The 10350-nt window shown below is 42.2% G+C and overlaps 1 protein-coding gene across 4 annotated transcripts in view; it reads left to right on the top strand.

The window, feature by feature from the left end:
- Positions 1-602: 602 nt before the first annotated feature.
- Positions 603-10350, top strand: part of LOC128624107 (cadherin-18-like) — a 51716-nt gene continuing 41968 nt past the window's right edge. Inside the window, exons 1-2 of one of the 4 annotated variants that reach the window (XM_053651439.1) lie at positions 4085-4246; positions 7354-7667. The gene's annotated coding sequence lies outside the window, so the exon portion shown is untranslated. Of the gene's footprint in view, positions 1901-4084; positions 4247-7353; positions 7668-10350 lie in introns of those variants that run through there. The other 3 variants (XM_053651438.1, XM_053651440.1, XM_053651437.1) reach the window with 3 other exon arrangements.

Raw genomic sequence — 10350 nt, 5'->3', positions numbered from 1 at the left:
GAGGCATGGGAAAATAAAGAGGGGTGAGCGAGAGAGAGAACGAGAGAAGCTACGGAGATCTCAGGTTTGTCGATCCTGTTTGGGAAGAGAACTCCCGTGACACGAGTCATTAAGAGGCGAGTGGGGACTTTGCAAAATAGAGCTAAGGGTCTCAGCAGTCTCCAGGCACGCGAGAGCAGACGCCCCGGACAAACACCACACACACACACTTCCCCAAACTCTACACAATTACTCCACGGAAAAAAGAAAACTACAAACCATAACCAAATCAACAAAAACCAAGACAAAGAAAAAGGTACCACTCATACCTCACACCACAGCCACACCCTCACACTCAGTCTCCACCCACTCACCCCGCACATGCGCACAGAGAGAGAGAGAGAGAGAGAGGTTGAATAATGAAAGGAGAGAGAAGGATGGAGAAAAAGTGAGAATGATATAAATTAGAGGGCAATAAATGTTGAGTGAGAAAGAGAGTGAGAGAGAGAGAGAGAGAGAGAGAGATGAAGGCAGAAAACCGTATATAATGTAGAGAGAGTGATGAAAGAGGTAGAAAGGGTGAGTTTGTGAGTGTGTGTGAGAGAGAGAGAGAGAGAGTGAGAGAGAGAGTGAGAGAGAGTGAGAGAGAGAGAGAGAAGTGATTCAGGAAGGATATAGAGTGGTAGATTGAGAGAATGAGAGAGAGTGTATGAGAGAGCAGGATATGTGAGACGCTGACGCTGATCTACGTATGAATGTGTGTGTGTGAGAGAGAGAGAGAGAGAGAGAGAGCGAGAGAGAGATGCTTGTGTATGCGTGCATGCGCGCAGATCTCCTCTCCTGAGCTGCTGCTGGTTGGCAGACTTGGGAGCGATAGTGGAGTGGATTGTGAACAAACCAACACACACACACACACACACACACACACACACACCTCAGAGTGCAGTGGAGGTAACCCAGTTCCATATCTCTGCAGATGTGAAGACAGAAGCGCGAGGGTAAGAGTCAGATCTTTTTTTGGTTTTGTGTTTTGTTTTTTTTTTGAGCGCGCGCGTGTACAGAAAGCTCGCAAGGGTTGCGCGCGGGGAAAGTGTGTGAACGACTGCGTGCGTGTGTGCGTGTGTGTGTGTGTGTGTGTGTGTGTGGTGCTGTAGAGAAATAAATACACGAAAACATGCGCATGCATATTGATGGTGATGGTGATGATGATGATGATGATGAACGGGTTTCTGCACAACGGCGCGCGCGTAGAGAAGGAAAAGAAAACCTCTGCTGTTGGTGTGCAGCTGCTCTGAGACCGCGTGTAGATCAACTCCCCGGGTTGTGAGATGAGACGAGAAGCAAATGACTTGTGGTTTATTTATTTATTTATTTTTATGTGTATATATATATAAATATAAATGTATTTCTGTGTGTTGCAGTTCCATAACGTGTGCACGAGGCGCACGCGGTGTTGAAATACCCGCATGTTGATCCTGATAGAGAGGATGAGGATGGAGAGCAGCATTGCGGGGTGTGTGGATGTCTCTCAGGTGTCTGATCTGACTGGAATGTTTTCTGTTGTGGTTTTTTTTTTTTTTTTAAGCGGAAGTGAAGTTAATGTGATGATCAGATACCGTCTGGGTGTGATGCATTGATTTTTCCGCCACCTTGTTTGATTGCATGCGCGCGGTGTGTGTGTGTGTGTGTGTGTGTGTGTGTGTGTTTTCTTCATCATCAGGTTTAGTGCTTTCAAGCCGCGGTTATGTCAAGGTGCCAAAACAGCACCTAAGAGCCTCTCTGAAGTCCATCTCGGTGATATAGTTAATGCTTCACTGCTGTAAAATGAGCGATCGACTACAAGAAGAAAGAAAAGAAAAGAAAAGAAAAGAAAGAAAAGGGGGAAACGCAGGCTGGGAGCTGAGAAGTGCACGAGCAGATTGTGAGCTTCTGACAAAAAAAAAAATCAAATAAATAATAAATAAAAATAGCTGCATGAAGTGCTGAAGGTGTCACATGATCTCACTTGATTGACGATATTAAACGCGCAGAATGTTTAAACAGCTGTGTGTGTGTGTGTGTGTGCGAGAGAGAGAGAGAGAGAGAGAGAGATTTTTCAGAGCAAACAACACACCTTAAAAATACACACTAGTGATGCTTAAAGCGGACAGGATCCGAGTGTTACGGTTAAACGGTATGACAAAAATATCACGGTTTTACGATATCACACACACACACACACACACACACACACACACACAAGCCAGTGGTAAAAACATTTATTACAAAATATTTCTCTAAAAGTTTCGTTTCAAATCGAATAACTGTAAGTCTTTCAGCGGGATTAGTTTTCCGTCGGCGTCGGCGTCTGTAGTAATCCCGATCGATTTGCGTAACCCGTAATAAACGAGCTCCGTGTAAATAACAGAGACGGGCGTGTCAACAACATCCTCATGCTCCTATTAATACAAGCTGATGGTTTAATCCTTCATCAGAAGCGCTCGTTGTCGGGGGCGTGTCCGTGCAAGTCGCACTAAACGATCAGTAGGTCACATGACCATGTGCTCTGAAGAGGATAACTTACCGAGAGCCACTTCTCCGACACGCTCCTCCTTTTAATCGTCGTCTGTATTTCAACCTGCTGCATTTTGAGACGTTTGGTCCTGGCGACAGATGATAAGAAAAGAAAAGAGCGAAGAGCGAACGCTTCCTGGAGTGAGGGGCGGGCGGGGGGGGCGTTTTTACAACGGGATAAAAGGCGAGCATTATGAAAATGTCAGTTCAGACAGGATGTATAACACGTGGCGGTATTTCCACTGCTCGTTTTGCAGAAGGTCAAATACGCTGTTGTATTACTTCCAATAAAACAGAAAAAAAGCTGGATTTGGACAGGATTAAAGTCAGAGAGGTGCTCCGGTTATCATTACATTACACACCTCCACGTGGACAACTAACCCTGTCCGAATAGGGCTTTTTCTGGGAACAAGGGTTCCATAAAATCTCTTACGCAGACCTCGTCGATCAATCTTTTAACGTAAAGTTCTGTGGAGATGTTTGCGTAAACCAAACCGAACTTCCACACTACAGTCCGTTTCCGATACGCCGATTTTCCTTTACAGCATTCTAGCATGTCTGTGATGATGAATGCCACTCACGTGTAAATCGCCAAGATCTGTTTCTAAAGTAGCAGGTATGCTCTATTACGTTCTCTCTCTGGTATTTAATAAGACTAAATAAATAAATCGCAGCTTTTCATGTTACTGAGAACCCCCAGAGCGTGAACTCGTCTCTCCTGAAGAATCCCGACCGACACTGGAGACTCCTTCCGTAGATCTCCTTCCGAGAAGAAAACGTCGCCATATCGACGACGGCACGCACTCTTTCATCCGTTTATATGGAATATTGATCAACGTCCTTCTGAATGCAGAATTCAGCAGCACTATGGTGCATCAAACCGTTAAAGCGTTAAATCGCCACTCCTGTTTAAGGTCTGATTACTACCCTAACGAGGTTCCTTTACAGTTATGTTCCTCTAACCGGTCGTTAGAGACGCCACGTGGTTTAGATTTATGTTCTCTCACGTTAAACCGAGCAGTTAAGAGCAGAGTGCGTCAGTGTGAGTACCGTTGTGACAGCTCAGATGTGTTCACACGAGGTGCCGTGGTTCGGCTGGGATTCTGCACCAGTGACCGACAGGTCGAGTACAAATCCCGCAGATCCGATCTCGTCTCCTTAACCCTCGACTGCTCGGTTCTGGGCTTTATCTGGATCAAATCACCTGCCAAACGAATAACGCTGAATTAAAAGGCTGACTATGGAAATGAGGAATCTCCCTAATGGAGAATGATTTATTGATTTTTTAACAGAAGGCTGTTGTTTGCAGTGGAGATGTTGGTCTCAGGGTCATTAATGTGTTCAGCTTGAATTGTTTGAGTCCATCACATTAGCGAATCGCTTCCAAGTGTTCAAGTGTTCTGCTTTAACCCGCAGCTAAAGGTTAATAATGTTTAATGTGTAATTTACATTCCTGAAAAAAAAAAGCGCTCTATTATTTCCTTCGGTTTTATGGAAATGAACGATTCCTTTTGAACACAGAACTCTACCCCAGGGCTGATGAACTCTGGATTCTGATTGGTCAGAAGGTGTTTGTACTATCGCGTTATTGTTTCCATAGCAACAGCTCATCCAGAGGACTCTGTACAGATGTGAAGTGTTCTGCAAGGAGATGTTTATTTAACATTTATAGAAGGAAGGAGTCTCCAGTGTCAGCGCTTTGTAACAGTCAGAGGTAAAGCTGGAACTTTAAGCTTTCCGACATCTTCAGGACGGACCAGTTTACACTTCTTTTGTCTTATTAACTCGGAGAGAGAGAATAAAGAGAGAGAATAAAGAGAGAATAAAAAGAGAGAATAAAGAAAGAGAATAAAGAGAGACAATAAAAAGAGAGATTAAAGAGAGAGAATAAAGAGAGAATAAAGAAAGAGAATAAAGAGAGAGAATAAAGAGAATAAAGAGAGAGATTGAAGAGAGAGAATAAAGAGAGAATAAAGAGAATAAAGAGAGAATAAAGAGAATAAAGAGAGAATAAAGAGACAGAATAAAGAGAGAGAATAAAGAGAATAAAGAGAGAGATTGAAGAGAGAGAATAAAGAGAGAATAAAGAGAGAGAATAAAGAGAATAAAGAGAGACAATAGAGAATAAAGAGAGAGAATAAAGAGAGACAATAGAGAATAAAGAGAGAATAAAGAGAATAAAGAGAATAAAAGAGAATAAAGAGAGAATAAAAAGAGAGATTAAAGAGAGAGAATAAAGAGAGAATAAAGAGAGAATAAAGAAAGAGAATAAAGAGAATAAAGAGAGAATAAAGAGAGAGAATAAAGAGAGAATAAAGAGAATAAAGAGAGAGATTGAAGAGAGAGAATAAAGAGAGAATAAAGAGAGAATAAAGAGAGAGAATAAAGAGAGAGAATAAAGAGAATAAAGAGAGACAATAGAGAATAAAGAGAGAGAATAAAGAGAATAAAGAGAGAGAATAAAGAGAGGACTGGTGAGGGAACGAGTGTTTATAGCTGCTGTAGGGTAAGTGAGAACAGGAACTAATTAAATGTAATTATAAATGGAGAAGAATACAACATTGTTCTTTAATAAAGAAGAAAAATTGCAATTGTTAGCAATTTGCTGTGGTTTAAAAGGAATAAACCACGTGTTGTTATAGGATAGGGTGGTAACCATAGGTTGATTATTTTCCTATAACGGCACAACACATAGCACTGTACATTACTCCTTACTTATACGCCCCATGAGCAATCTTAAACTCACGCTTTGTTGTGTCAGTTAGCTAAGTGATCATTTCGATCATATAATTACCGCAGACTCCTTAAGATGCCCCGCCCAGTCTATCCACGAGCTAGCTCCGCCCCTAACATCGATCGCAGCCCGTACCCTGCTTACAATCGCTAACATCACCTAGCATTTCCTAGCTTTACCCTTCACATAACCGTTTTTATTTTAGCTGCAGGTTTGTCCGTGAAGTTAATAATACTATCGCTGTACAGTCTTATCAAATTAAACAATTCCCTCTGATGCCGTTTACTGTAAACATTTCCCCAGAATTTCACGCAGCAAGCTGTAAAACCCCGTCTAACGCTTCCTACGGCATTGAACGTACGCATTGGCGTTTTATCGTGGAGAATTATAATTCTTTACAGTGTAGACAGTTTAATACCGGCAATCGCTTATGACTGAGTGTAAACATCTGGTTGTCGTGAACAGCTGAAGCATATCCATGACTATTTGCCAAATGCTTGCCCTCAGATAGAGTCGTAATTAAGCAATGCATCTCGTTTTGGCATATCACGGCTGCGAGCTCTGAAATATATACACCCCGGCAGCTGCCTTCAGCAATCTGAGTCCAGGACGCTTATAAAGAACGATCGGACGCCTTCGCTTAAGAAATCTAGCGACTGGATAAAATCAAGCTTAATGAGAGACGTAGCATCTGGGAGGAACGTATGACTAACGACATAGACAGCTGCTGCGAAACCGAGTGTTAATTTGCATGAGCGTAAGCGAGGAGTAAAATGAAACGGCGTTATCGTTAGCACCCCGAAGTTGATTATTTTCCGATAACAGCCTGCTCCGAAGTGTATCTGTATTTCTTCGTGACATGCACAATTTAACATGATATGGATATTATATCACCATACAGTATCTCTCAGCCGTACCACACAGCTAAAACGTTATGCTCTGGTCCGGGTCAGAAGTGTGGGTCTGCACTCGTTTGTTTTTATTTGGATTATGTTTGTTCTTCATAACTTGGAAAAAGTTTCCTATTCTCCACTTGGCCCCTTTTTATTTTGTTAACTTAATTAGCTTCCTATCCTTTTAACTGCCGTTGCTTTGTTTATCATCTCGGCCTTGCCCGCTCTCAAGGTCTTTTCCTTTTTCTTTCTTTATCCATTTGTTTAATCAATTCTGTTCCATTTTTAATGAAATCGTTGCATGCTAATTAAAAAGTGTCAGCGGGACTAGACTCCCACTCTGTTTTTTATTGTTGCCGACCGGACTGTTGTGCAAATCAAGGCCTCGTCTGGGCTCGAGCTCATGAATTGTTCATTCTGGGGAGGTCTGGAGATCTCCGAGACATGTTCCGGGAGAGAACTGGCTGTCAAACTGTCGTCGTAGCCTAGAGGGAGAACACGAGCGCTAAGTGTGCATTAGATATTTAGTACGCATGTCTTATTTCTTGAGACAAATTACTCCGGAAGGTTATCTGAGAACGTGTCCTCTCTTCACCTCGCTGTAAATTGATGGGTTTCATGTTCAACAGTTTTCCCAACCGCAGACTGGTGGAGTTACATTATTTCCTGTATTGATTCCATTGCATGGGTAGATTATATATATTGGCACCTCTTCACTCCATGTATAAATGAAAAGAAACCATGATAGGAGTGCCATTTAGCAGATGCATCATTTGGTGCTCTCATGCTAGTGCTGCTGTCATGTGGTGCTCGTACTGTACAAGTGGATCATCTACAGCAGCGTTGAGAACTGAGAATAAACCCCCACTCAAAAAATATCTCCTCAGTGGTGGTTCCTTTCCATTCATAAACTATAAACAGATATACAGCACGATGTGTCCGTCTTCAATAAGTAAATAAAAAGCTGTAATTGTTGGGAAACTGCTGGGAATTATCGGGGACATAATCCCGTCCAAATAGGGCTCGTAATATTCTCTATTTTAAGAGTAAGCTTCTAAGAGGATTAAGAAATAAATACAGTGATGTTTTTGAGCGCACTTACGAGTTGTCTGACAGATCGTATGAGCAGCCGTGTTTAAGGTATTAATATTTACACTGTTTATAAAACCATTCCTTTTACTGCTATATTTACAGATAGATGACGCAGGGAAAACATTTCACCAGCAGCGGCATACACAAGAGTGGCACAGTAATGAGTAAAGCTAGGAGCTGACACACGGCACAAAGCGTCTGGTTCTGAGAGAAATGATCTTACGGGGATTCGTCCTTGTGTCTGTCCTCAAAACCACCAAATTCAACAGGTAGCTCATTACAAAAAGAACTAGGGACAGAGACAGGAATGAGAGAGAGAGAGAGAGAGAGAGAGAGAGAGAGAGAGAGAGAGAGAGAGAGTGGACCACAAGCAGACATCTTAACGAGAAACAACAAACACATCCTTGGATGGAACAGTGAGTAATTATGGAAACAACCCATTACAGAGGGCAGACACCGGGTACTGAACATAAAAAATGCTTATGGTGGAAACAGAAGACAACAAGTGAGAGGCTCAGGGAATGATTTATTCTATGAAATGGATGTTTTTTAAAGCAATAAAAAAGTACAATTTGACGTTCTGCCTATTACAGGTAGAGCTGGACAATATGATGATGTGATATCCTGATTGTGATATAGTTATACCACGATACCGCTGCTTTTATAACTCCTTTTTTACCGTAGAGCGGTGATCTCGTTCACGTCCTGTACAGGTGTTCTCGATCTGCTTCCAGGTGAACCCTAGTGAGAAAGCGATTTGACTCTGATTCGACTCACCGGCAGAAAATGAATCAAGCAGGCTTGAATGTGTTTTGGATAGCAGGGTTTCTTGGTAGATCTGATCTGCTAAACGATGCCAAAGAACAGAGTTGTGGTGCTGCAGAAATGTCACGCGGTCTGGAGATTTGGACCAACGGAACCCATTTTCTGGGTTCATTTGATTATCTGCATCGAATCGAATGAATCAAAAGAACCCATTTCTTTTGCTTTTTGCTCTGAGGCACTGAGATTTGCTTCTCCTTAATGTAGTAAAGGAAAGGTCTGAAATATGTGTGTCAGTGACGCGAATTCAGGACCCGTCGCTCCAATCAGAAATGACTGTAAATGGCGATTTGGCGTTCTGCACCGCTCGCCCGGGTGACTTTGGTGCTGTTCGTCTGCCATTCTTTATGATGATGGTGTTTCCTGAAAATAGTCAATGAATGAAAATGAGAATGCAGTGATTTGCCATTTGTCGCTGATGGCTGATTGCGACATGACTGAAGTTACAGGAACTTACAGAATGTAGTGAAGACTGTACTTTGTGGCCTGATTATTGTTTTGTGTTTTAGAGCTCTTCGTTGTACGGGTCATCAAGCCAGCTAAGATGTCCCTAGGTCTCTCGGCGGCTGATTAGTGTGGCTCTAAGGGCTGAGCTCGCAGTGCCCTGACATTTCTGGGTTTCTGATTACTGTTCTCAAGATATGTTGTTTCGCACTGGTTAAGTTTCTGAGTAGTGGCAGCTTGTCCATAGGGGGCAGGTTGTGCAGAACCCCACGATATCTATCAGCTGTTCAGCAAATCGTCATAAACATTTCATCCTCATTCACGCCATATAGTTTAAATTCTGTTGAAATGCTCATGACCTTTTTTTCAGTGACCAACGACTTCAAGACAATACAGTAGTATCGCAGAGTGTGCACGGCCTCATATAGCTCCACAGAGTCATTATTGCACCTTGTGGTCAAACATGGGTATTGCAACACATACTAATAGGGACCCATTGGGGAAGGAATGATGCCGCGTAACGCTCAGGGGCGGAGCTGTTAATAACAGGGTCTTTTTTTTTTTTTTTTACATCAAATTGGGCTACGTACAAAGCAAGACCAATATCTTGTATTATTATAGCAAGATAATCAGAATTAAATATAATACATTTCCACAAAGGTAAAGTGTAATTGCAGACATTGTGTCTATGATGTGGGAAAGAGTGGATAATGTGGCCTTGTTTCTCATGCAAAGGCTGAGAAAAAGAAAAAAATGTGCCTCCATTTTACAATACCAGAACTGTTTGGGCTAGTCTGAGGTCTTTTGTGTGATTTTTGAGATGTTGTTGGGCTGGAGCTAAAATCTGGCAACCCTGGTTAATGATATTAGCTCTTTAGCATGAGTCAAGTGTGATAGCCTTTCGACTTGATTTTGTTTGAGGCTAATGTTGTCCCGCCTCATCAAAATCTGCAGTCACCAACTCCTTCTGGTTTTGTGAGCACCTTGTAGAAGGTTGCTAGTTTATCTGACAGAGGCTATCCAAGGCTTGGATTTGCTGTCTGTTGTAGATTTCTAGGTAAAAACATTTCCCAGACGAACGAGCGTAAGAACGAAGTCCTCTCAATCTTGGTCTCGTGCATCTCAAAAAAAGGGAAACTAATGAAAGTCGAGGTTCCCTTCATGTTCATCACAGCGTAGGCTGAAAGACCTCTTCATAAAAAGTTTTTTATCTACCGAGCTTGTCTTCTGACAGGTGATCTTATTCGAGAAAACACTGCCGGGAAACAGACATCTCGCTGTTCCTGAGAGATTACAATTGCTTTAACGTGTTGTGCTTAGATCTTTGTCACAACACAGAGAACGTTCAGCTGTCAGCTCATGATACGCAGCGTGGAATTCCTCTCATATTGAGGTAAGCACTTGGGATTTCGCCTCAGCGTTTCTTTGAATATGAACTCGTGAAATAGAACTAGAGACGGGAAAGGCAAGGCGCCATCTTACAGCTCATGCAAGATGTCTTCAGGAGATACAGGGTTGTGGAGTGAAGACGATGGAGAGCCAGTACTGTGGAGGAGATTACGAGAGATTTTGATAGGAAAACGTCTAGAGTTCTGTTTATGACGATTCTCCATGTCATTTGAAATGCACAGCATTGGGAAATGTAGACAAGTGATATTGTACTGGACCTTGACGAGGTTTCATCACTCACAGGTTATTTTACTTATTTGTTTTATTTCCTCAGCGGTACAACGTATCATACTGTACATTCTATCCATTTATAGTTACATTTATTGCGATGGAACATCCGTGAACCAAGTTAGTTCCTGTTCTCACTTACGTTATAGCAGCTAT

The sequence above is a fragment of the Ictalurus furcatus genome, chromosome 20 (assembly GCF_023375685.1).
Source record: "Ictalurus furcatus strain D&B chromosome 20, Billie_1.0, whole genome shotgun sequence".
In the NCBI taxonomy this organism is placed as follows: Eukaryota; Metazoa; Chordata; class Actinopteri; order Siluriformes; family Ictaluridae; genus Ictalurus; species Ictalurus furcatus.
The sequence above is the reverse complement of the archived record's forward strand: the minus strand, read 5'-3'. Positions and strand labels throughout refer to the sequence as shown.